At 45.7% G+C, this 23,918-nt stretch overlaps 1 pseudogene; it reads right to left on the reverse strand.

The window, feature by feature from the left end:
• LOC133772436 (protein MAK16 homolog) overlaps positions 1-23,664 on the reverse strand; it is a 36,873-nt pseudogene extending 13,209 nt beyond the window's left edge.
• Between the last annotated feature and the right edge of the window lie 254 nt (positions 23,665-23,918).

The following is a 23,918-nucleotide window of genomic DNA, read 5'->3' on the forward strand; positions in this document are numbered from 1 at the left end:
CACAGGATATAACATTATTTGTTAACTTATCTCAGGAAAATAATTGTATCATGCACATGTCCATTTTAAATCTATTTGGATAATAATGTTCATTATTCAAAATAAGGCAAATGTTCATTATTAATTTAAAATATTTATTATTCAAAATTAAAGCAAAACTCCGAGGTATCATGCTATTTCTCATTACCTGCTCACTTCTTTCAGTCTCTAAAGAACTTTGTAGACTTGCCATGAATTGTGAACTTTCAGTATGAGAGGTACTTGAACATGTTGTTTAAGTCATGCAGTCCAAAACAGGCAGTCCTGTAAAGTACGCTATAGGCTGATAGTGTTGAAAACTTATTAACTAAGTGTTATTACAACTTGAAACACTGTAACTACATTCTGCTTATTTCACAAGAGTGGTGTGTACAAGTAGAACCTTAGGAGATTGTGGGAGTAAATAAATTTTTGCTGAGTCCCTAGGAAACCAAGGCATCATACAGGTGTTCTGGTTATTTTCATGGTTGAAGACAATAACATGCTGGGGCTCTATAACCTTGATATTAACACATCTGAGCCTGGGATTCCTAATATCTAACTGAGGTTCAATCAAAGGGCTGGCTGACTCCCCCTGACTACATCACCTCCATCGCCTCTTTCTCTTCCTTGTGAGTTTGTCATGAAAATTTCATAGGATAGTGGACTACATAGTGCTGAACAGATAATAGAAATCCCTAACATTATTAACCCTGTTGTGAAACCATAGCTTGTGGTTAATAAGCACCTTACATTGAGCCTGTTCAGGGTGGAGCTGGGTGATCATTTGTTGACAAGGATTTGGTATTCGGTTGGAGCCAGGGCCAGGGTAGGTACTTAAAGAAGAGGAGGAGACTCGATATTTGCATTGATTCTGTTTCTGTGCACAGTCAGGAGCATAGCACCTAAAACCACCCTGACCCTATGTGACAGCAGGCGTATAAGCATGGGTAGGCTTGTCTCTGCTCAGGGTCTCCCAGCTGTGAAATCAAGGTGTTGTCCTGGGCTGGAATTTCATATGAGCCTGGGTCCTCTTCAAGAGTCACTGTGGGTAGAATCTGGTTCCTTGTGATAGCAGGACTGAAGTCCCCAGCCCTGGAGCTGTTGGCCATTCCCTGCAAGGTGGCCTTCTCCACAGCATGGCAATTGGTTTTAAAGGGCATGAGAAGACTGCATCTGGCCCCAAATATCTCTGACTTCTACCATGCACGACCTGTCTTTGAAAGGGCTCACCTGATTAGGTTAGACAAAAATCTCCCTTTTGAATATCTTACAATCAAAGGGTCAGAGACCTCAATTACATCTTCCAAAACTTCCAGCAGTGCCATAAAGTTATTATCTAAATAGAAGATGGCATCCAACATATTCAGGCCACCCTCAAGGGAGGGGATTACAGAGGGGTGGCTCCAGCAGCCAGCCCCTGGCCCCCATGGGAAACCCAGAAGGAGCTCCTGGCTCCTGGCTTAGGATCTGCTCAGCTCCAGCCATTTTAGCCATTTGGGGAGTGAAACAGTGAGTGGAAGACCTCTCTCTCTGTGTCTCCCTCTCTATATATGTGGCTCTACTTCTCAGATAAATAAAATTAAAAATCTTTTAAAAAATGAAAAATAAACAAATTTTTAAAATGTTGTGATAGTGAGTTGCTTCATTGTGAATGGATTATTTATACCAGAGTTCTTGTCTGTATTGTCTTTCAATACATACATATTAGCAACAATACAAATATTTGCTACTTTAGAAAATGTTCAGAGATTGGTGGAATAGGAACAGAACTCATGGTTCTGTTTTATTGTATTTTCTAGAACAGAAGCTTATAGTTTCCTAGGTGATTCTTTGCAGATGAATCCAGAGAAACAAAAATGATGCATTTTTAGATGTTGCTACATTCTGTGTTTAAAAATTTTACCTCCTAGAAGCGTTATTATTGGAAGTCCAAACACTAGAATGTGTCCAAGTTTAGCTCAACTCATAATTACATTATAATATCAACATACCTAGTCATGTAGCTAATTAAAAATGTATCTGTGCATTATTTGTGTAGAAAAAAACCCTTAAAAATCTTTATTATTTGTTTTAAAAAGTAATTATTTTATTTGTTTGAAAGGTAGAGAGACAGAGAGAGAGAGAGAGAGAGAGAGAGAGATCATCCATTCACTGGTTCGCTTCCCAAATGCCTGCAACACCTGGGGTTGGGCCAGGTCAAAGCCAGGAACTTGTAAGTCACCTGAATTTCCCAGGTGGCAGTAGGAGACCCAAGTCCCTGAGCCACCACCTGCTGCCTCCCAGGGTGCACATTACCTGGGAACTGGAAGCAAAGCAGCCACTTCATTGGGGCTCTGGCATCCCAAGCACTGTCTGAACTGCCACACCAGGTACCCACCCCTGAACTGTGGCTTCCTGAACAAAGGAAATAACACTACTGGTAGCACGCTTACGTCCATCCAAGCCAAGGAAGTACACTTTTATTAGGTTCCGATTTGGGAATAAATAACGTATTTAGACTTGAGGTAACGTTACAGAATTTGATGACCAGCACTGCAGGGAAACTGAGGCACTGGGCCCTCAGAGCAGACGGGGCGTGGTGGCTCTCGGGTGCAGGACGCGGCCTCCCCAAGTCTGCCCGGATGGACGCCCCTGCTGTCTGTCTCTGCTCCATATTGAGAGTTCTCACCACAAGCAAATCAGAACCTGCAAAACACGCGACAGCAGGGCCTGACTAGGAGCAGTCACGGCCTCACTTTAAAAAAAAATGTTCCAAAAATGTCTGCTGGAAAAGTAAATACAGCGTGTGGGAACAGCCCAGAAAATGAGCAAATGAGCGCTGCTGTACTCAGTATGTAAGGCAAACATCTCGGCATGGCCCGGGGGCGGGGGTTGGGGGAGTGGGGCATGGACCATCTCAGAGCGCTGTAACAAAGCTTCCTCTTTAGCCAGCCAAAATGGTGAAGGAAGATTTTTTTTTCCCCCGTGTAGACAGGACCCCCTCAAAACATGCAGCCCAGTGGGAGAGGGAGCTCTGTCTCCACCGTGGAGGAGCAAGTCGGGGAGGGTCGGTTCCGTTGCTGTTTGCCTGCTGGCTTCCAGGGCACCTTGCTGGATGTCCCCAGCGCGCTGCTTCCGAGTAGGTGGCCCCCGCTTACAACCGCTCCTCTGAATCAGGGAAATGCAAACTTGAGCGAAGCCTGCTGCCCAAGCCTTGATTAGAATAGCGCCCTCCAAACTGAACTATTTAGGTCTAAACCCAACAAAATACAGACAGATAGGCATTCTAGAAAGCACAGAAACCAAGTTGAATGAAATAAATCAAAATTTAAAGAAGTGCAGAGATATTCCTTGTTCATAATGCTAATGAGTAATGAAGTTGAAGAACTTACACACCTGGATTCCAGGACTTACATTACAAGGAAAATGCAATATTGGTAAAGGAATGGCTACATAGAAAAATGAAACAGAAGAGAAAGTACGGAAATAGACCACCATAAATAGGGTCAGCTGATTTTGTCAAAGGAACGGAGTCTGTTCAGCAGAGGAAAGATACCTTTGTTCACTAACGGGGATGAAACCAGCGAGGGGCCACATGTAACAAGGTGAATGTAGAGAATAAACTTCACAACTTACACAAAAACGTATCGAAATCGTCCACAGACTTCAAAGTGCAAAGCTGTAAAAATTCCAGAAGAAAATCCCTCTGACCGTGTGTTTGGGGATGAGGTTTCAAATACAACCCCAAAGCCAGTCCCTGAGGGGCTGGTGCTGTGGTTCAGTGGGTTAAGCTACTGCTCACGATGCTGACACCCCACATTGGAATGTCCACATCCCCCACGGAAGTACTGGTTTGAGTAGGGCCTTTCATCCTTGTGGGAGACCAGGATAAGGTTTCTGGCTTCTAGCACTGGTCTGGCCCAGACTTGGCTGTTGCAGCCAGTTGGGGAGTGAACTAGAGATGGAAGGTCTCTGTCTCTATTCCTTTCAAACAAATAACTAATAAATAAATAAAATTTTTAAAAATGCCATCCATGAAAAGTACAATGGACAATGTACACTTCATTAAAATGTAAAATGTAAAATGTCAGCCAGTATTGTGGCATAGAAGGTAAAGGGGCCGCCTACTATGCCAGCATCCCATATGGGCTCCAGTTCATGTCCTGGCTGCTCCACTTTCTATCCAACTCCCTGATAATGACCTGGGAAAGGCAGAGGAAGATGTCTGGGCCCCTGCCACCCACGTGGGAGACCTGGAGGAAGCTCCTGGCTCCTGGCTCAGTCTGGCTCAGTCTGGCCACTGAGGCCATCTGGGGAGTGAACTGGTGGATGGAACACCTCTGTGTCTTCTCTGTAATTCTTTCAAATAAATGATAAAATAAACCTTAAAAATGCAAAATGTCTCAAAGATCCTGTTAAGAGAATGAAAACAAGCCATAGACTGGTAGAAAATATTTTGGGTTTTTTAGAATCAATATAAAAATTTTTAATATTTTATTTAATAAATGTAAATTTACAAAGTACAACATTTGTATTGTTGTGGCTTTTTCCCCTATAACCTCCCTCCCACCCGCAGCCTGTATATAAAGATAATTGAAAGAAAATATTTTGAAAACTTGTATCTGCAAAAGGCCTTATCCAAAATATATAACAAAACTCTAAGACTCAGTGAGCAGGAAACAATCCAATAAAATGTGCAGCCATATGAGCAGACATCTCACCAAAGAACACATAGACAACACACAAGGGGCCAGGTGCTATGGCATAGCAGGTGAAACTGCTGCTTGTGACTCACACTGTCAGCTTGAGTCCCGGCTAGCTACTCTTCACTTCTGGTCCAGCTGCTCATGTGTCTGAGAGCCAGCAGACGATGGTCCGAACACTTGAGTTCCTTCCACATGCATGAGAGGTCCAGATGAAGTTCCTAGCTCTTGGCTTTGGCCTGGCCTAACCCCAACTGTTGTGGGCATCTGGGGAGAGAACCAACAGATGGAAGACCTCTCTTCCTCTGTCTCTCACTCTCAGTCACTCTACCTTTTAAGTAAATAAATAAATCTTTAAAAAAAAAAAGTAGAGCAAAATGAAACTCAACAGCATTTGTCATTAGGAAATTGAAAATTGAAGACAAAAGTGAGATAGCTTGGGGAGGCCTAGATAGCTATTGAAGGTGCTATTTGAGGGTGCTTTGAGAAAAGCATGTCAATCAATAGACTAAGAAGACACGTGTTCTCAATATGGGTGGGCATCACCTAATTCACAGAGGATCACGTAGAACAAATAGGGAGAGAAAGGACACTTTTTCCCTCTCTCTTCTTCAGGTGAGGGGTCCATCCTCTCCTGCCATCCTGGTTCTTGGGCCTTTAAGTCTTAAACTAGTGGCTCTGCCCACCTCCCTCACCCATCACGGTCACACTTTCAGACGTGGACTGAATCATGCCACTGGTTCCCCTGGTCCTCCAGCTCACAGAGAGTAGACTATGGGACTTCACGAATCAACTCCCAGCATAAATCTCCATACGTACAAGAGCTCTCCATAAGTTCATGAGAAGTGCATATTATCAAAAATTATGGGTTTCTAATGTTTTTACACCAAAACAAACATGTTCCAAAAAAAAAAAAGAAAGAAAGAAAATGTTCATTTATTTGAAAGGAAGAACATAAAAGAAAGATGACGAGAAATATCTTCCATCAACTGGCTCATTCCCCAAATGGCCACAACAGCCAGGGCTGGACCAGACAGAACCCAAGAGCTCGGAACTCCACTCGTGCCTCCCACTTGGGTGATAGGGGCCCAAGTATTTGGGCCATCTCCTGTTGCCTTCTTAGGCACATTAGCAGGGAGCTGGATAGGAAGTGGAGCAGCCAGGACTTGAAATGGTGCTCCAGTACAGGTTTCCAGCATCACATTTGTGGCTGAACCCACTTTGCCACAATGCTAACCCCAAACTTTTCTTTTGATTTCATTTTCCACAAAATTTTGTTTGAACTGCCCTCCAGCACTCCAGTAGTTTTCTTTTTTCCTTTTTTTTTTTTTTTGAGAACTCTAACAAAGATAATATTTCACACCTATTAGAATAATGCAAATCTAAAAATGACAATAACAAGTACTGTGGGGGATTAGCAAAAACAGGAACCCAGTCACTGCTGTGCAAGACACGATGGTACAAGCCACTGGTAGTACCAAGGGTGCTTTTGTCTGAAAGCTAAACATAGTTCTATTGTAGAATCCAATGACTGTGCTCCTAAGTATTTAGACAACTACTCTGAAAATTTATGTGCAGGCCGGCGCAGCAGCTCACTAGGCTAATCCTCCACCTTGTGGCGCCGGCACTCCGGGTTCTAGTCCCGGTTGGGGCGCCGGATTCTGTCCCAGTTGCTCCTCTTCCAGTCCAGCTCTCTGCTGTGGCCCAGGAGTGCAGTGGAGGATGGCCCAAGTGCTTGGGTGCTGCACCCTCACGGGAGACCAGGAGAAGCACCTGGCTCCTGGCTTCAGATTGGCACAGCACGCCGGCTGTAGCAGCCATTTGGAGGGTGAACCAACGGAAGGAATACCTTTCTCTCAGTTTCTCTCTCTCACTGTCTAACTCTGCCTGTCCAAAAAAAAGGAAAAAGAAAAAAAAAAGAATGAAAATGTATGTGCAAACAAAATCTGTATTCAATTATCTATAGCAGCTCTAGTCACAACATTGAGACAGTTTGAGGAATCAGGAAAGAGATGAATGATGATGGTCAGCATTGTAGGGTATTAGGTTAAGTGGGTACCTGCAGTGCCAGCATCCTTTATGGGTGCTGGTTCACTTCCCTAGCTGTTCCAGTTCTGATCCAGCTCTCTGCTTTTGCCTGGGAAAGTAGTAGAAGGTGGCCCAAGTCCTTGGGCCCCTGCACCCGCGTTGGAGACCCAGATGAAGCTCCTGGCTCCTGGCTTCAGGCAGGACCAGCCCTGGCTGTTGTGACTATTTGGGGAGTGAACCAGCAGATCTCTCTCTCTGTCTTGCCCTCTCTCTCTAACTCTGCCTTTCAAATAAACAATTCTTTAAAAAAGAGACAAATGATTAATCAAAATATGGTACAACCACACAAAGGAACACTATTCACTGCTAGACAGGAATGGACAATTTAATCAAAGACACAGAATGGCTTTAAATATGTATTACTAAATCAAAGATGCCAGACTGGCAGAGGCTACATACTGTCTGATTCCATCGCTACGTCATTCTGGAAAAGGCAAAACTACAGAGCTAGTGAACCAGTTGGTGCTTGCTAGTGGTTTATAAGGGCGAGTGATGACCGGGGGAGCAGGATAGTGGCTGGGGGTCCAGTGGACTCCCCCTGGTTGGTATGTGTGGCAAAGCTGGGCTGTCAAGGATTCTGTGGAGAACAAGTGGGCTCGTTGTGCATCTCAGGTGGAGGTCTTTCAGGGCCGGTTCTTTGCTCTGTGTGATTCCTTTGGCCCGAGGGAAGGTCAGCCATCATGGCCAGCTGTACTTGTAAGGAAGGGGAGGGCTAATATTGCGACAACTTCAGCCTCTGGTGTTCAGTTTTTTCCAGGCAGGTCAAACAGCTCCTTTATTTCGTTCTCTATTTTCCAATTTCTTTTATTTTCCTGCTCTTCAGGGAGTCTCACATGGTCGAAGCAGTTCCAACCGCTAGGACCCACCCCAAGTACCCCGAGCCTGTCACTCTTGGTTTCCATGGTGACGGTAAACCAGTTACTTATCGCTCCCTTAACTCTTTACTTCCCATAAGTATGGCAATTATGTCTTCATCGGCCTTAGTTACCATGGGTTTTCCTGGTGGGTTTCTGTTTATTTTAATCTTTATTTTAGTAGCAGATAGATTTGTCATGATGTTTATTAATAGCAAGGTAGAAGGTGATGAATATGTCACAAAAATCTTATGCTTCTCACAAAAGTTTAAGCTGTGTGTATGTCAAAAAAAAAAAAGAAAGAAAGAAAAAGAAAAATTAAAGTGGCAGAAGAACACATCCTCCAGCAATTCCCTTTCATGCCTGCTGCTCTTCACTTTGGAGATGAACTAGAAGAGCTGGGAGAGCCAGCTGAAGGTGCGGGAAATGTCTGTCCTCGGGCTTGAAACCCACAGGTGTATGCCCTCTGATGGGTTCCGTTTCTGCCAGTTACTCAGATTACCCCCTCTGCTGTGAGTGAAAGGCCCCACAACTGAACTATTAACATGTTGGTGAGAATGGCGAAGCGTGCTTTTTTCAGAAAACCTATTTCTGTATTTATTTGAAAGGAAGAGACATAGAGAGAAGGAGAGAATGATACAGAGAGAGAGAGACAGAGACAGAGAAAAATCTTCCATCTGCTAATTTACTCCCCAAATGGCTATAATGGCCAGGGCTGGGCCAATCCAAAGCTAGGATCCAGTAGCTTCTTCCAGGTCTCCCACGTGGGTGGCAGGGGTCCAAGCACTTGGGCCATGCTCTGCTGCTTTCCCAGGTGCATTAGCAAGGAGCTGGATGGGAAGTGGAACAGCCGGGACTAGAACTGGTGTCCGTATGGGATGCCAGCGTCACAGGAAGAGGCTTAACCTTCTATGCCACAGAGCTGGCCTTTGAAGACTCAAACCGTCTCCATTCCTGAGGGGCTTTCCTGCAAGGCATCTGAGTAGTCATCAAGAGGGGGACTCAGTTACAACATGGTCACCCAATCTTCCACAGTTCTCCACCAACCGTACAGGGAATGAGCTGGGGTCCAGAATGCCAGCGAGTTCCTTTGGAGCTGGGCTGTCTGGTTCCTGCCTGTCAGGACTCTCATCAGGGTTTGGGGCCACATCTTTATCACTCTTACTGTGGCTGGGCGTGGAGAATGCCCAGCCCTGGGCTGTATAAGGCCCATGGAATCGTTCGTCCTGGTCCTGCCAAGGCAACCGCAGGCCAGACAAGGAGCCCAGGAGATCTGTAGTGGGCTAATTTTGCATGGCCCCTGAATGATGTTATAAATACCCAGATGACCCTCGGCAGGAAACGAGACTCCTCATCCCTGAAAAGGAGCCGATTCACAGGAGTCCGAGTAGTCTCAGAGTGACACGCGTGCTCTCTGTTGCCACTGGTAAGCAGGATGGGCCTTGGAGTCACCACTCGTCGATGGGGACAGGCCCTCGTTTAGTTTTGCCACACTCCTTATTTTGAAGTTGCCATGTGTGGGAGACGTCCGTGTCTGTCCATTCTCTGTCTAGTGCTTAGGAGGGAAATGAAGCTGTCGACCAGGCTCCCGCTACAGGTGCGACGTAGGCGTCTTTCCAGGGGACCAGGGGAGGAGGAGGAGACAAACGGAGGCCAGTGGTACAGGGGAGTGTGGGGCAGAACCCGGAAGAAGCCGGAACCAGATGTTCCAGGTGTGCACTTCCGTGAAACAAAGCCGGAGGTTCTAGGAGGATTGGAGTTAAAGTATAATTTGTCTTTGGGGGAAACAAGGTGTCATTTTAAGAACATTAATAAGGAAGTTGTGCTTTTTAAAATTTTGTTTTTCTTGAAGAAATGTTGTGGGAGCTGGCGCTATGGCTTAGTAGGTTAAGCCTGCAGTGCCAGCATCCCATATGGGCACTAGTTCAAGTCCCAGCTGCTCCTCTTCAGATCTTGCTCTCTGCTGTGGCATGGGAAAGCAGTAGAAGATGGCCGAAATCCTTGGGCCCCCACAGCCACATGGGAGACCCGGAAGAAGCTCATGGCTCCTGGCTTTGGATTGGCCAAGCTCAAGCCATTGCAGCCATTTAGGGAGTAAACCAGCGGATGGAAGATTCTCTCTCTCTCTCTCTCTCTCTTTTTCTCTCTGCCTCTGCCACTCTGTAACTCTGCCTCTCAGATAAATGAATAAATGGTTTTTTTAAAAAAAATAAATAAATGGGGCCTGCGCTGTGGCACAGTGGGTTAATGCCTTGACCTGAAGTGCCAGCATCCCATATGGGCACTGGTTCAAGACCCAGCCGCTCCACTTCCAATCCAGCTCTCTGCAATGGCCTGGGAAAGCAGTAGCAGATGGAAGACCTTTTTCTCTCCCCCTCTCCTCTCTCTGTGTAACTCTGACTTTCAAATAGATATATAAATCTTTTTTAAAAAATAAAGATAAATAAATATAAATACAATGAATTAAAAAGAAATGTTTGATTCTCAGTTCTGACAGAGGATATATAGTCTCTATTTACATCTTTTCTTCTTTTAGCACTTGCAAGTTTAAGTAGAGGGGCTGATACTGTGGCGAAGTAGGTTAAAGCCACCACCTGCAGTGCCGGCAGCCCATATGGGTGCCGGTTCAAGTCCCGGCTGCTCCACTTCCAATCCAGCTCCCTGCTTGTGGCCTGGGAAAGCAGCAGAGGATGGCCCAAGTTCTTAGACCCCTGTACCCCTATGGGACACCCAGAAGAAGTTCCTGGCTCCTGGCTTCAGATCTGCTTAGCTCTGGCCATTGTGGCCATCTGGGGAGTGAAGCAGCAGGTAGAAGACCTCTCTTTCTGTCTCTCTACCTCTTCTTGTAACTCTGCCTTTCAAATAAAAAAAATGAATCTTTTATGGCCGCAATGGCTGGAACTGAGCAGATCCAAAGCCAGGAGCCAGGAGCTTCTTCCTCTGAACCCTAGGGATGCAGAGGCCCAAGGACTTTGGTTATCTTGAATTGCTTTTGCAGGCCATAGTAGAGAGCTAGATCAGAAGTATAGCAGCTGGGACTCGAACCAGCACCCATAAGGGATGCCAACACTGCAGGTGGCTACTTTACCTGCATGCCTCAATGAAATAAATCTTTAAAAAAAAAAGTTCAAGTAGCATTAGTCCTGCATTCCAACATCTTACTGCAATGTCTAGTTGCTTAAAAAGCAATCATAAGCCTGGGCTTATTTTTTTTTAATTTTTAATTTTTTTATTTTTGACAGGCAGAGTGGACAGTGAGAGAGAGAGACAGAGAGAAAGGTCTTCCTTTTGCCGTTGGTTCACCCTCCAGTGGCCGCTGCGGCCGGCACATCTCGCTGATCCGAAGGCAGGAGCCAGGTGCTTCTCCTTGTCTCCCATGGAGTGCAGGGCCCAAGGACTTGGGCCATCCTCCACTGCCTTCCTGGGCTATAGCAGAGAGATGGACTGGAAGAGGGGCAACCGGGACAGAATCCGGTGCCCCAACCGGGACTAGAACCCAGTGTGCTGGTGCCGCTAGGCGGAGGATTAGCCCAGTGAGCCATGGCGCCTGCCAAGCCTGGGCTTATTATTTCAAAGGAATATTATTTAAAATGTAAGTAACAGAGAAGTAGCCAAACACAAGAAGCAAAATATTGGCTATCCCAGTCCACTTGGAGGTGGGATGGGGTTTCTTATGGGTCCAATTATTATGGTGTAACTAGTTAAGGTTGTATCACTGCACACACACACACACACAAGTACTGTCTCTTCAACTATTAACTTGATATGTCCACTTTCCCAGGATGCATCTGTCGCATCCAGGCCCAGGGTGCACGCTAAGCTCCCACCACAGAGACACCAAACTGCCTGGCAGTTTTGGGTTCAGAGTCCACAGTAGGCAGAGGCTCCGATGGAGAAAGCCGTGCATGTGTGCAGACTTTGGGTGTAGATTTTCAGTCATTTCGAAGGCAAACAGGCATTTCTGTTACAGTTCCAGTCCCATAGCACAGATCCTCCAGCCCTGCTTGGCAGCTTAAGGTATTTGCTTTTTCTTACCTTCTTTTAACTCAAGTCCCCCACTTGGTAGACCATCAAACAGTTGAGGTGTAAATCGTTATCTTTCATGGTTTCTAAATTGTTTTTATTTTTGTAAAGATTTTATTTATTTATTTGAGAGGTAGAGTTACAGAGAGGCAGAAGCAGAGGCAGAGAGAGAGAGAGAGAGAGAGGTCTTCCATCCACTGGCTCACTCCCCACATGGCTGCAATGGCTGGAGCTGGGCCAATCTGAAGGCAGGAGCCAGGAGCTTCTTCCGGGTCTCCCACATGGGTGCAGGAGTCTAAGGACTTGGGCCATCTTCTACTGCTTTCCCAGGCCATAGAGGGAGCTGGATCGGAAGTAGAGCAGCAGGGACTTGAATCAGCACCCAAATAGGATGCCGGTGCAGCAGGCAGTGGCTTTACCCGCTAGTCCACAGCACTGGCCCCTATCAACAGTCTTTTTATTAGCCATCTTTCACACCCTGTAGGAATCATTTTTAGTCAGGGTTTGTCATTGGTTGTTGGTTTGCTTTGTAAGTTTATGTTTCTGGTGCTGTGATGCAGTAGGTTTTAAGTTGTTACCTGCAACACCACCATCCCATAGTGGGGCACTGGTTTGAGTCCCAGCTGCTCTGCTTCCAACCCCACTCCTTGCTAATGCACCTGGAAAAGCAGCTGAAGATGGCCCGAATAGGCCTGTGGAACACATGCGGGAGACCCTGGCTGAGCTGTAAGCTCCTTACTTTGGCCACATCCCAGACCTTGTGGCCATTTGAGGGGTGAACCAAAGATGGAAGACCTTCTTCTCTCTGTATCTTTCCCCTGTGTCACCCTGCCCTTCAAATAAATAAAATGAATGTTTAGTATGTATAGATTTTCATCTTTCTTTTGAAAATTGATTTGGATGATAAATTTTAAATTTATTTTTCCTCTGTGCTTTCCTCTTAAATCAGTTTCATGCTGCTTGTCATTGATTATTAGGAATGATTGTGGGTTCTTGGGACTAAGAGGGCTGGGGTCTATGTCCAACCTTTTTATCAACAAAATAACTTTAGCCTTGTGCCCATTTGGTTGCTTACTTAGAGATACTGGTACACACAAGAGCAATCACAGGGTGGACCCTGTGGCGCAGCAGGTAAAGCCACCACTTGTGGCGCTGGCATCCCATGTAGGTGTCAGTTCGAGTCCTGGCTGCTCCACTTCCCATCCAGCTCTCTGCTATGGCCTGGGAAAGCAGTAGAAGATCTGCACCCATGTAGGAGACCCAGAAGAAGCTCCTGGCTCCTGGGTTCGGATCTGCACAGCTCCAGCCATTGTGGCCAACTGGGGAGTGAATCAGAGGATGGAAGAACCCACCCCCCTCCCTCTCTCTGCCTTTGCCTCTCTGTAACCCTACCTTTCAAATAAATAAATAAATCTTAAAAAAAAAATAAGAGCACTTAATCCTAACTAGTGTTCAGGGACTGCCAGTGGCAGGCAATGCCAGGTGGGGCGAAGGTGGTGCTTCTCACGGCTGGAGTTTATTTTTCTGGGATTCCCCTTGACACCAAAGATGTGCTCTTACCATTGTTTCTGTTTCTCTAAGCTCCCTCTGAGATTCACAGGTTAAGGGGATATTTTTGTTCCTTTAACTCCTAGTACTTATCACAATAAAACTATGTTTTTACTGCCAATTTTTAAATATTTCTCTTTGTCTACCTTCATTGCAGCAAATTTATGAGCTGGTGTTTTGGCTGTAATTATTTTTCCTGTATATTCCTCTTTCATGAATCTAATTACATAGTATTTAAATTGTGCTCTTGGGGCCAGTGCTGTGGTATAGTGGGTAAAGCCACCATCTGCAATGCCGGCATCCCATATGGGCACTGGTTTGAGTCCTGACTGCTCCACTTCCTATCCAGCTCTCTGCTGTGGCCTGGGAAAGCAGTAGAAGATGGTCTAAGTCCTTGGACCCCTGTACCCACGTGGGAGACCCAGAAGAAGCTCTGGGCTCCTGGCTTCGGATCAGCATGGCTTCGGCCATTGCAGCCATTTGGGGAGTGAACCAGTGGGTGGAAGACCTCTCTCTCTCTCTGCCTCCCTTTAACTCTGCCTTTCAATAAATAAATAAATAAATCTTTAAAAAAATAAATAAATTGTACTCTTTGATTTGATTACTCCAGCATTAGCACCTTCAGTGCAAACACAGGTCCTGTGTGTTCACTCCCGCAATGGCCAGAGCTGCGCCAATCTGAAGCCAGGAGCCAGGAGCTTCTTGCTCTCTCACGTGAGTGCAGAGGCCCAAGCACTTGGGCCATCTTCCATTGCTTTCCCAGGCCATCAGCAGGGAGCTGGATAGGAAGAGGAGCAGCTCCTTTGAGTCTTGAAGGTCTCGGCTTCCCACAAAGGAAGTGGGCAGGAATGAGGAGTTCAGGCAGGGTGCTGACAAAGACTGGCTTCACCAGCAAAGCAGCTCCTATAGGCACCAAGGTGCCAGAAAGCCCTACCCACGGGTGTCTTTCATAGGACCTTCTATTTTGTCCATCAGATGAACGTCTTCTGAATCGTCCCTTTGCTCCCAGGTGGCTCTGAGTTTACCATTTTTTTTTTTTAACTTCTAGACAGCTTTGCACAGCTGTTCCTGGAATGGGGAATTGATCCCATCCAAGTCTACCCCAGCGAGCTTCCTTCCTCTGATTGTTCTGGAAGTTGGGGTGTTTGTTTCCTTGGGTTCGTTTTTCTTATTGTTCTAGATTTTACTTCCCTCTCCTCACCTCATTTGTTATCTATGTTTAGGAACAAATACATTTCACTGGGATAAAATATTAACCAATGGATACTCTGACTTTCACCTACAGTTTAATAGCTAGCACTGTGGGGCCAGCGCTGTGGCGTAGTGGGTTAACGCCCTGGCCCACAGTGCTGGTATCCCATATGGGCACCGGTTCGAGACCTGGCTGCTCCACTTCTGATCCAGCTCTCTGCTGTGGCCTGGGAAAGCAGTAGAAGATGGCCCAAGTCCTTGAGCCCCTGTACCCATGTGGGAGACCTGGAAGAAGCTCCTGGCTTCTGGCTTCAGATTGGCGCAACTCTGCCGATTGAGGTCAGTTGGGGAGTGAACGAGAGGATGGAAGACCTCTCTCTCAGACTGTACAGGAATGCAGCGTCTACACTAGGGGAGGATCATAGACAAAGTTAGGGTGGCCCCGTTGGTTCAGCTTGTGGTGAGGGTGTTCTTGCTGGTAGAGTTCCAAGGTGGTGCACGGATCACCATAGCAAAAGGGGGTGCTATTTTTGTGTAGCCTGTGAATGAGACACTGGATCCTCCCCTAGTGTAGACGCTGCATTCCTGTACAGTGTGTGAGAGCAGACACTGGATCCTCCCCTAGTGTAGACGCTGCATTCCTGTACAGTCTGTGAGTGAGACACTGGATCCTCCCCTAGTGTAGACGCTGCCTTCCTGTACAGTGTGTGAGAGCAGACACTGGATCCTCCCCTAGTGTAGACACTGCCTTCCTGTACAGTCTGTGAGTGAGACACTGGATCCTCCCCTAGTGTAGACGCTGCCTTCCTGTACAGTGTGTGAGTGAGACATTGGATCCTCCCCTAGTGTAGACACTGCATTCCTGTACAGTGTGTGAGAGCAGACACTGGATCCTCCCCTAGTGTAGACGCTGCCTTCCTGTACAGTGTGTGAGTGAGACACTGGATCCTCCCCTAGTGTAGACGCTGCATTTCATTCTAACACAACCGATCTCAGCAGTGGCAGGAGGGCCAGCAGGATTGAGGTCAAACTGACACCCATGGAGGACTGCAGGAGTTGGCTCCACCCACCCTTAACATCACAGCAGAGGCGGGTACAGGGACGCCATGTCTGATGGCTCCAGCTGACTTTTTTTTTTTTTTTTTTTTGACAGGCAGAGTGGACAGTAGAGGGAGACAGAGAGAAAGGTCTTCCTTTTTGCCGTTGGTTCACCCTCCAATGGTTCTGATGGCAGGAGCCAGGTGCTTCTCCTGGTCTCCCATGGGATGCAGGGTGACTTTTGATTCACCTCACCATGGATACCATCTGCTCACAAGGACAGGTTTACCATCAGCTAGCCTGAGGGAGACACCACATTCTTGATGTGTAACGTTTTATACTGTGCCTCTGCCATGAACCGTGCTGTCCACGGGACCCAGAGCCAGGCTTGTCCCACACCTCACTCTGTAGTTACAATCAATGAATTCTCCCCAGTGAGGAAGCCCTAACCATCAGAAAATTTCCTCTGCAAGCCATGTGTGCTACAGGAAGGAGAGGGGGCCACCCTCTGATTAACAAGCTGTCCTTTATTTAGAAAATTAAAAACAATTTTACATCACCTATTTGGAAGTCTCTCCCATTCAGTTTAGTCATTAACTCAAAATAAATTCCGCAGCTGTTGCTGTGGGAAACAGTAGCCCAGAGAAAAGTCCCAAACAACCAGCAAGTGCTATGAGCTGTTGGCTGTTTTCTGGCCTGGCCACATTGTTGAACTTCTTCCTGGATCATACTGAATTTCTGTTGCTTTGGACACTGTCAGGTGTGTGCCTAAGGATGCCAACTGTATACGTTCACAGCCAGCTAATGGACTTCCTTCCTTGCGGGTTCTGTCCACTTTTCTCTGCCTAGCAGCGTCCCAATGCAGCACAGTCCCTCCACAATCTGCATGAGCTCAGATGGACCTCTGCTGTCCAGGACAAAGTCCAGAGGTATAAAGGCCAGGAAACTCCCATCAAAGACCTGGTTTCTAGCACCCTGACAGCACTGTGCCATCAGTGTCTTATTGTCCTGCTTGCAATGAAGTCTGTTTTTGCAGATTCAACCTGATGTGGGCAATGAATATATAAATCTTAATCCATTTTCTTGCTTTCCACAGAGATACAAATACTAAGAGGAGACCTGTATCGTGTGCAAATAGAAACAGAGTTTGTTTAACAGTGAGGGAAGAAGTATATATTCATACTCGAGCATGGGTTGCCCTACACTGAGAAAAACCCAACATGAGTAGGCCAGAGTTGCCTGTTAATGAGAAAGACAAAAACTGGAAATGCTACTTCAGTGGGAGAGGTCAGCTGGGAGTAGGAGTGTGAGAGAGGGCCATCTGAGACCAGGTGTGGCATAGAGAGAAAAGAGACAAGACTTCAAGTGAGGTCTGTGGCAGAAAGGGTGCTGTCTTCCCTTTCTGCCCATTGATAAGCAAGAGGGTGTTGCCGCAATCAGATACACAAATCGAACCGGGTCTTCACAGGCACTATAGTGCCAATATGGACAGGTGCATCCTGGGAAGGCGGGCTTAGCAAACTAACAGCCGAGATACAAGAATTCCAGTTTGCCTAAACTTTAACTAACCAGTTACACCATATCAAGTCTTCTTTCTCCCTTTTACTTGGTATGGCATTATTTTGTGGATTTTCTTACTGTGTATTCAACCGAGATACCTATAAAGATTGCCTTAGGAGAAAGAATGTAGCAAACGGAAGGGCAACCCTTGAATACTTCTCTGTGATAAACTGAAACCTACTTCTCAGGGCTTAATTTAAAATACAAAACAAAGTCTAGCTGGTGCTGTGGCATAGTAACTAAGCCTCCGCCTACAGCGTCGGCATCCCATATGGGTGCCATTTTGTTTCCTAGTTGCTCCACTTCCATTCCAGTTCTCTACTATGGCCTGGGAAAGCAGTAGAAGATGGCCCAAGTGCTTGAGTCCCTGCACCCATGTGGGAGACCTGGAAGAGGCTCCTGGCTCCTGGATTTGGATAGGCTCAGCTCCAGCTATTGCAGCCATCTGGGGAGTGAACCAGTCTCCCTTTCTCTCTCTCTCTCTCTCTCTGTAACTCTACCTCTCAAATAAATAAATAAATCTTTAAAAATACAAAACAGTATATTTTCTACATTAATTATCACAATTATACCAGCTAAGGAGTCTTTTTAAAAATTTTTATTAATATACATCATGCTGAGTGAAATAAGCCAGTCCAAAAGGGACAAATATCATTTGTTCTCCCTGATCGATGGCAACTAAACGGGCATCTAAAATGATACCCATTGAAGTGAAATGGACACTATGAGAGACAGTGACAGGATCAGCCCTTGTCTAGACTGTTGAGGAACAACTTACTATTTTATTCCTTTTAGTATTTTTGTTGTTGTTGTTGTTGCTCTGTTTGTTCTACATAAGACCACTGGTTGAACTCTATAAAAAAAATTTATTAATATAAAGAGAACAGCTTTTATGCGTTCCTCAGGTACCGTTCCAAGAAGGCAACCACACTTTGCTTACTACCCTGCTCCCTGACACCCAGTTTCTCTCCCTTTCTCCCCTCTCTTCATCAGTTTTTGCAGGCATCATTTTTAAGGTGAAAAATTTCATATAAAAGATTGAAGAGCATAGTGATACTTCCCACCCTACCCTCGCTCCTGCCCATGCTCCTGCCCTACCGCCACCTTTCTTGTTCCTTCTTCTAGTTTTTACAGTTTATTTATCCTCATAAGATTAACTCTACACTGATCAGAAATTTCAACACATAGATAGAAGAAAAAAACACCATTCCTCCACAGTGGAGACAAGGGTGATAAACAATCATCGAATCTCCAAAATGTCAATTTCAATCATATGCATTACTTTTTTGTACTTCATTAGTTATCACAGATCAGGGAAAACATATGGTATTTGTCTTTTGGGACTGGCTTTATCACTAAGTATAATGGTTTCCAGTTACATTCATTTTGTTGGAAAAGACAGGATTTCATTCACAAAGACATAATTTCAATCCACTGTATATTCACAGGTTTAATTCGCCACTAATCATAATTTAAGTAAAGAGTAGGAAGACCACAGTTCCACAGGAGAATAAACCAGGGCAAAAAATAGTGATCGTGTCCCCAAAAGACCATTTCATTCCTACATATTTTTTGTATTCTGTATTAACTGCCACATATCAGAGAAAACATTGATATTTATCTTTTTGAGATCAGTTTATTTCACTAAGCATCATGGTTTCCAGTTGCATCTATTTTGTTGCAAAAGAGAGGATTTCATTTTTTTATGTCTGAGTCATATTTCATAGAATATACACATAAAATTTTCTTTATTTTTTAAAAAGATTTATTTATTTATTTTCAAGTCAGAGTTTCATAGAGTGAAAAGGAGAAAGAGAGGGAGAGAGAGAGAGAGATCTTCCATCCACTGGTTCACTCCCCAGATGGCTGGGGTTGGGCCAGAGCCAGGCTGAAGCCAGGAGCCAGGAGCCTCTTCCAGGTGTCATACATGGGTGCAGGGGCCCAAGCACTTGGGCCATCTTTTGCTGCTTTCCCAGGTGCACTAGCAGGGAGTTGGATCAGAAGTGGAGCATCTGGGACTTGAAGCAGTACCTATATGGGATGCTGTGACTGCATATGGTGACTTAACTCACTACACCACAGCACTAACCCACACATTTTCTTTATCCAGCCATCAGTTGACAGACATCTGGGTTGATTCCATATCTTAGCCATTTTGAATTGAGCTTCAATAAACATGGAGGTACAAATTACTATTTCACATGCTGATTTTATTTCATTTGGGTAAGTTCTCAGGAGTGGGATGGCTGGGTCATCTATACTCAGATCTCTGAGGTGTCTCCATACTGTCTTACATAATGGTTTTACCAGTTTACATTCCACCAACAGTAGATTAGGGTACCTTCCCCCATATCCTCACCAGCATGTGTTGTTTATTGATTTCTGAATGAGAGCCATTCAACTGCAGTGATGAGAAACCTCATGGTGGCTTTTATTTGCATTTCCCTGATGGCTTATGATCCTGAGCATTTTTTCATGTGTCTGTTGACCATTTGCGTTGCATCCTTTGAAAATTACCTATTCTGTCTTTTGCCCATTTCTTAATTGGATTGTTTGTTTTGTTGTTATTGAATTTCTTGAGCTGTTTGTATTAATCCTTTTCCAGTTTCATAGTTTACAAATATTTTATTTTCTCCCATTCTGTTAGTTGCCTCTTCATTTTGCTGAGTGATTCCTCTTCAGTACAGAAGCTTCTTAGTTTGATTCAAGGCAATTTTAATCAAAATACTAATGATATTCTTCTCAGATACAGAAAAAAATGATACCCAAATTCATACGGAAACATGAGACCCCAAATAACTAAAGCAATCTTTTTTTAAAAAGGATTCATTTATGTATTTGAAAGGCAGAGAGAGAGAGAGAGAGAGAGAGAGAGAGAGAGAGAATCATCCATCTGCTGGTTTACTCCCCAAATGGCCATAATGGCTGGAGCTGGGCTCATCTGAAGCCAGGACCCAAGAGCTTCTTCTGGGTCTCCAACATGGGTAAAGGTGTCCAAGGACTTGGGCCATCCCCCACTGCTTTCCCTACGTGCATTAGTAGGGAGCTGGAACAGAAGTGGAGCAGACAGGACTCAAACAAGTACCCACATGGGATGCCAGTGCCGCAGGCAGTGGCTTTACCTGCTACAATGCAGCGCCATCCCCACTAAAGCAATCTTCAATAACAAAAATCAAGCTGGGGACACCAAGATACCAGATTTCAAGACAAAGTGCAGGGCAGTTATAATCAAGACAGCTGATACTGGCATAAAAATATTTGTGTAGACCAATGGAGCAGACTAGAAACCCCAGAAATCAATCCGTGCATCTACAATCAATTAATCTTTGACAAAAGAGCTAAAATCAATCCCTGGAGCTAAAATCAATCTTCAACAAATGGTGCTGGGAAAATTGGATCTACAGGTGCAGAATATGAAGCAAGACCCCCACCACGCCTTACACCTTAGACAAAAATCAACTCAAAATGGATCAAGGATCTAAATGATACCATCAGATGACTGGAGGAGAACATTGGGGAAACTCTTCAAGACATTGGCATAGGCAAAGACTTCTTGAAAAGACCCCAGGAGCACAGGCGATTAAGCACAAATAGACAAATGGGATCACATCAAATCTAGGAGTCCTAATACAAAATATAGAACCTGAGTTTCAGCAAACTTTAGTTTTTTCTTCAATGCCACTCTTTTACTTCCTCAGTGCACTCATGAATGATGAAGGAAAAAAGGAGAAAATTAGAATAAAGGGAGGTATTTTATCATTAATACCTGACAAATTGAGTAGACTATGTATTTTATGTAACTTCTAATTGGTAGGATATTCAGGAAAATTTAAGTTCCAACAAAGGCAAATTGTGTACTTGTGAGGTAAAAAACAAAAATATTGATAATGAAGTGTCTATAAAATGTATTAGTTTGCTCAATTTAAATAAATGTTTACTTTTGCATATAAAATACAAGCCAGACTTTCACTGCTGTGTGCTTTTGCCACCTGCTGGCAGAACGTGTCCCCTCTTACGCTGTTGGGGACAGGTGGAGAGATTCTGGAAACAGGAGCCAAGTGGTGCCGACAGGTACAAAGTAGAAAGGAAAGAGCAGTGGCCCACCCTTAACTCCAGCCCTCCAGGCCTTACTGGAGTGCCATGTACAGCAGGGAAAGGACACGCTGTCAGGCCGACAGCATCTGACAGCCAGCACACGAGAGCTCGGAGAAGCAGCCCGGAGCCACGGCTCTACAGCCACAGCCCACACCAGGAAGAAGCCAGGGTTGCTTTCTTATGTTCACTGGCCATTCATACTCCCTCTTCCAGGCACTGAACGCTCTGAACTATGCTGACTTCATTTTTCAAACTTGGTAAAAGATATTTAACTTGATTTTTAAAAATGGTTTGTGGCCGGCGCCACGGCTCACTGGGCTAATCCTCCACCTGCGGCGCCGGCACACCGGGTTCTAGTCCCAGTCGGGACACCGGATTCTGTCTCGGTTGCTCCTCTTCCAGTCCATCTCTCTGCTGTGGCCCGGGAAGGCATTGGAGGATGGTCCTAGTGCTTGGGCCCTGCACCCCATGGGAGACCAGGAGAAGCACCTGGCTCCTGGCTTTGGATCAGCGCGGTGCGCCGGCCGCAGCGCGCCAGCCATGGCGGCCACTGGGTGGTGAACCAACGGCAAAGGAAGACCTTTCTCTCTATCTGTCTCTTTCACTGTCCACTCTGCCTGTCAAAAAAAAAAAATAGTTTGTAAGTGGTAACATTAAATGCGTTCATAATGTTGCATAAGCATCACTAGTATATATACCCCAAATTTTTAGCATCCCCAATACAAATGCTATAACCATTATCAGCTAACTCTCCCTTTCTCCCCTCTCTTTTGCCCTGGTAGCCCCTTTTCTATTTTGCTTATTCTAGGTACCTTATACGTGTATTCTAGGTAGCCTTGTGTGTCCGGCTTATTTTGCTAAGCATAATGTTTTCAAAAACCCTCCATATAATAGCATGTTCCAAAATATTACTCCTTTATTACACAGCATTCCACTACATGTAAATGCCATCATTTTGCTTCTTCATTCTTCTCTTGATGGATACTAGGGTTGTTTCAATGCTTTGGCTACCATGCATACTGCCCCTATGAACAAGGCCACATGGAACTTCCTAAATCCTTAGCAAGAGAACAACACCATGAGTTCTAATCCCTAAGGACCCAGCCTATATGGCCTTACTATTCAACACTGCGTGGCCCAGTTCTCAGCTCTAAAGCAGTTAAGATTAGTACCATTTTAGCTGTTACAAGTATCAAGGAACCTACACTGTGTATGTCACCTTTTGTTTTAAGTAGTGAGCATCTCATAAGCTGTTCAAAATAAGCCCCATAATATTTTCTCAACAAACGGATTTGGGTGTATCAGGCTACCCTATTTCATTTTATCATTCTACAGCGCTCCCTGGTGGCCACACCAGGAACTGCTCTGTCATCCTCAAGTGTTCCCGAGGTGCCTGCTAGGTCCTGCGCTTGTCCTTGTGTTGGGCCTCCTGATGCCAGGAACAGGCCTCCTCTGCTGGGAGGAGCTCAGAGCTTGCACCCCAGCAGAATTTGTCTGCATTTAAACTTGCCAGTGTGTGTAGGACAGAAGAAATTAACAGCAGGAAGGGGGTGGCTTCCATCATCAGTGACACGGGCCACATGGTTCTGGACCTGAATAATACCAAAGGCAACTCGGCAATAATGCCGAAACAAAGGCAAAAGGTTTTATGTGTGCATTTGTTGTTTTAATGCTTATTTTATTTTCCAGGACTCTACAGAACTTGCCAACCTGTTCAAATGTGGGAGCGCCGCCTCCCTCCTCGTGCCCCGTCACCCCTCACCCCCAACCTCCCCTCCCTTCCCTTTCGCAGCCATGCCCTCCCTGCCACCTGTGTCTCTATTCCTTTGTGGCTGGCATCATTTGTTACTTTGAGAAAGCCATTCAGGGACAATCTGGTTAAAATCCAGTATCAAAAGTAGCCTTGGGGGCTGGCATTGTGGTGTAGTAGGTAAAGCTGCCCCAAGATGCCAGCATCCCATATGGGTGCTGGTTTGAGTCCTGGCTGCTCCACTTCCAATCCAGCTCTCTGCTAATTCCCCTAAGAAAGGCAGTGGAAGGTGGACCAAGTGCTTGGGCCCCTGCCACCCATGTGGGAGACTCGAATGAAGTTCCTGGCTCCTGGCTTTGGCCTGGCCCAGCTCCGGCCATTGTGGCCATCTGGGGAGTGAACCAGCAGATGGAAGATCTCTCTCTCTCTCTCTCTCTCTCTCTCTCTCTCTCTCCTTTCTCCCTGTAACTCAAACTTTCAAAATAAATCTTTTTTTAAAAGTCCCCTTGGGAGAAAGATTTACATATGAGAAAGATAATGCCACCGAGTGTGGGCCCTCTGGTTTGGGGCAGCATAGTGCGGTCTGGAATATGCACTGGGACCGATGTCTGAGTGCTCACCTTGGCTGCCGGATGTTAGTAAGTGTCAAATAGAAAACAGCCACGCCCACACGTTCCTTACATGGCAGCACGGCTCCATCACACCAGCATGTGCGCAGATTTCTGCGAACTTTCACATGCTCCTGGAATCGGTCCTCATGGTGCCGCTGTGCGGCAGGTTGCACTGTATTCCTGTTACTGAGCAGGAGCCGCATCACCGAGGCCGGCCAGGGCGCACCCAGAGCTGCGCTGAGCTCTGGCTGTAGGGAGGGAGCCTTCTGTGCGCCTCACCTCTGGGACCAGGGAGGCTGTGGCGCTGCTGGACACCTCAGCCTTCCGCAGAAGATACATCAGGGCCGTATGTCTCCTAAGACCCCCATTCCAGGGTCTTCAGGCCCTGGACCAGCCAAGGAGAACGTGTTCCTGAGGACAAAGCTTCAGCCGCCTTGGGCATCCCTCGAGGACACGC

The sequence above is a fragment of the Lepus europaeus genome, chromosome 13 (assembly GCF_033115175.1).
Source record: "Lepus europaeus isolate LE1 chromosome 13, mLepTim1.pri, whole genome shotgun sequence".
In the NCBI taxonomy this organism is placed as follows: Eukaryota; Metazoa; Chordata; class Mammalia; order Lagomorpha; family Leporidae; genus Lepus; species Lepus europaeus.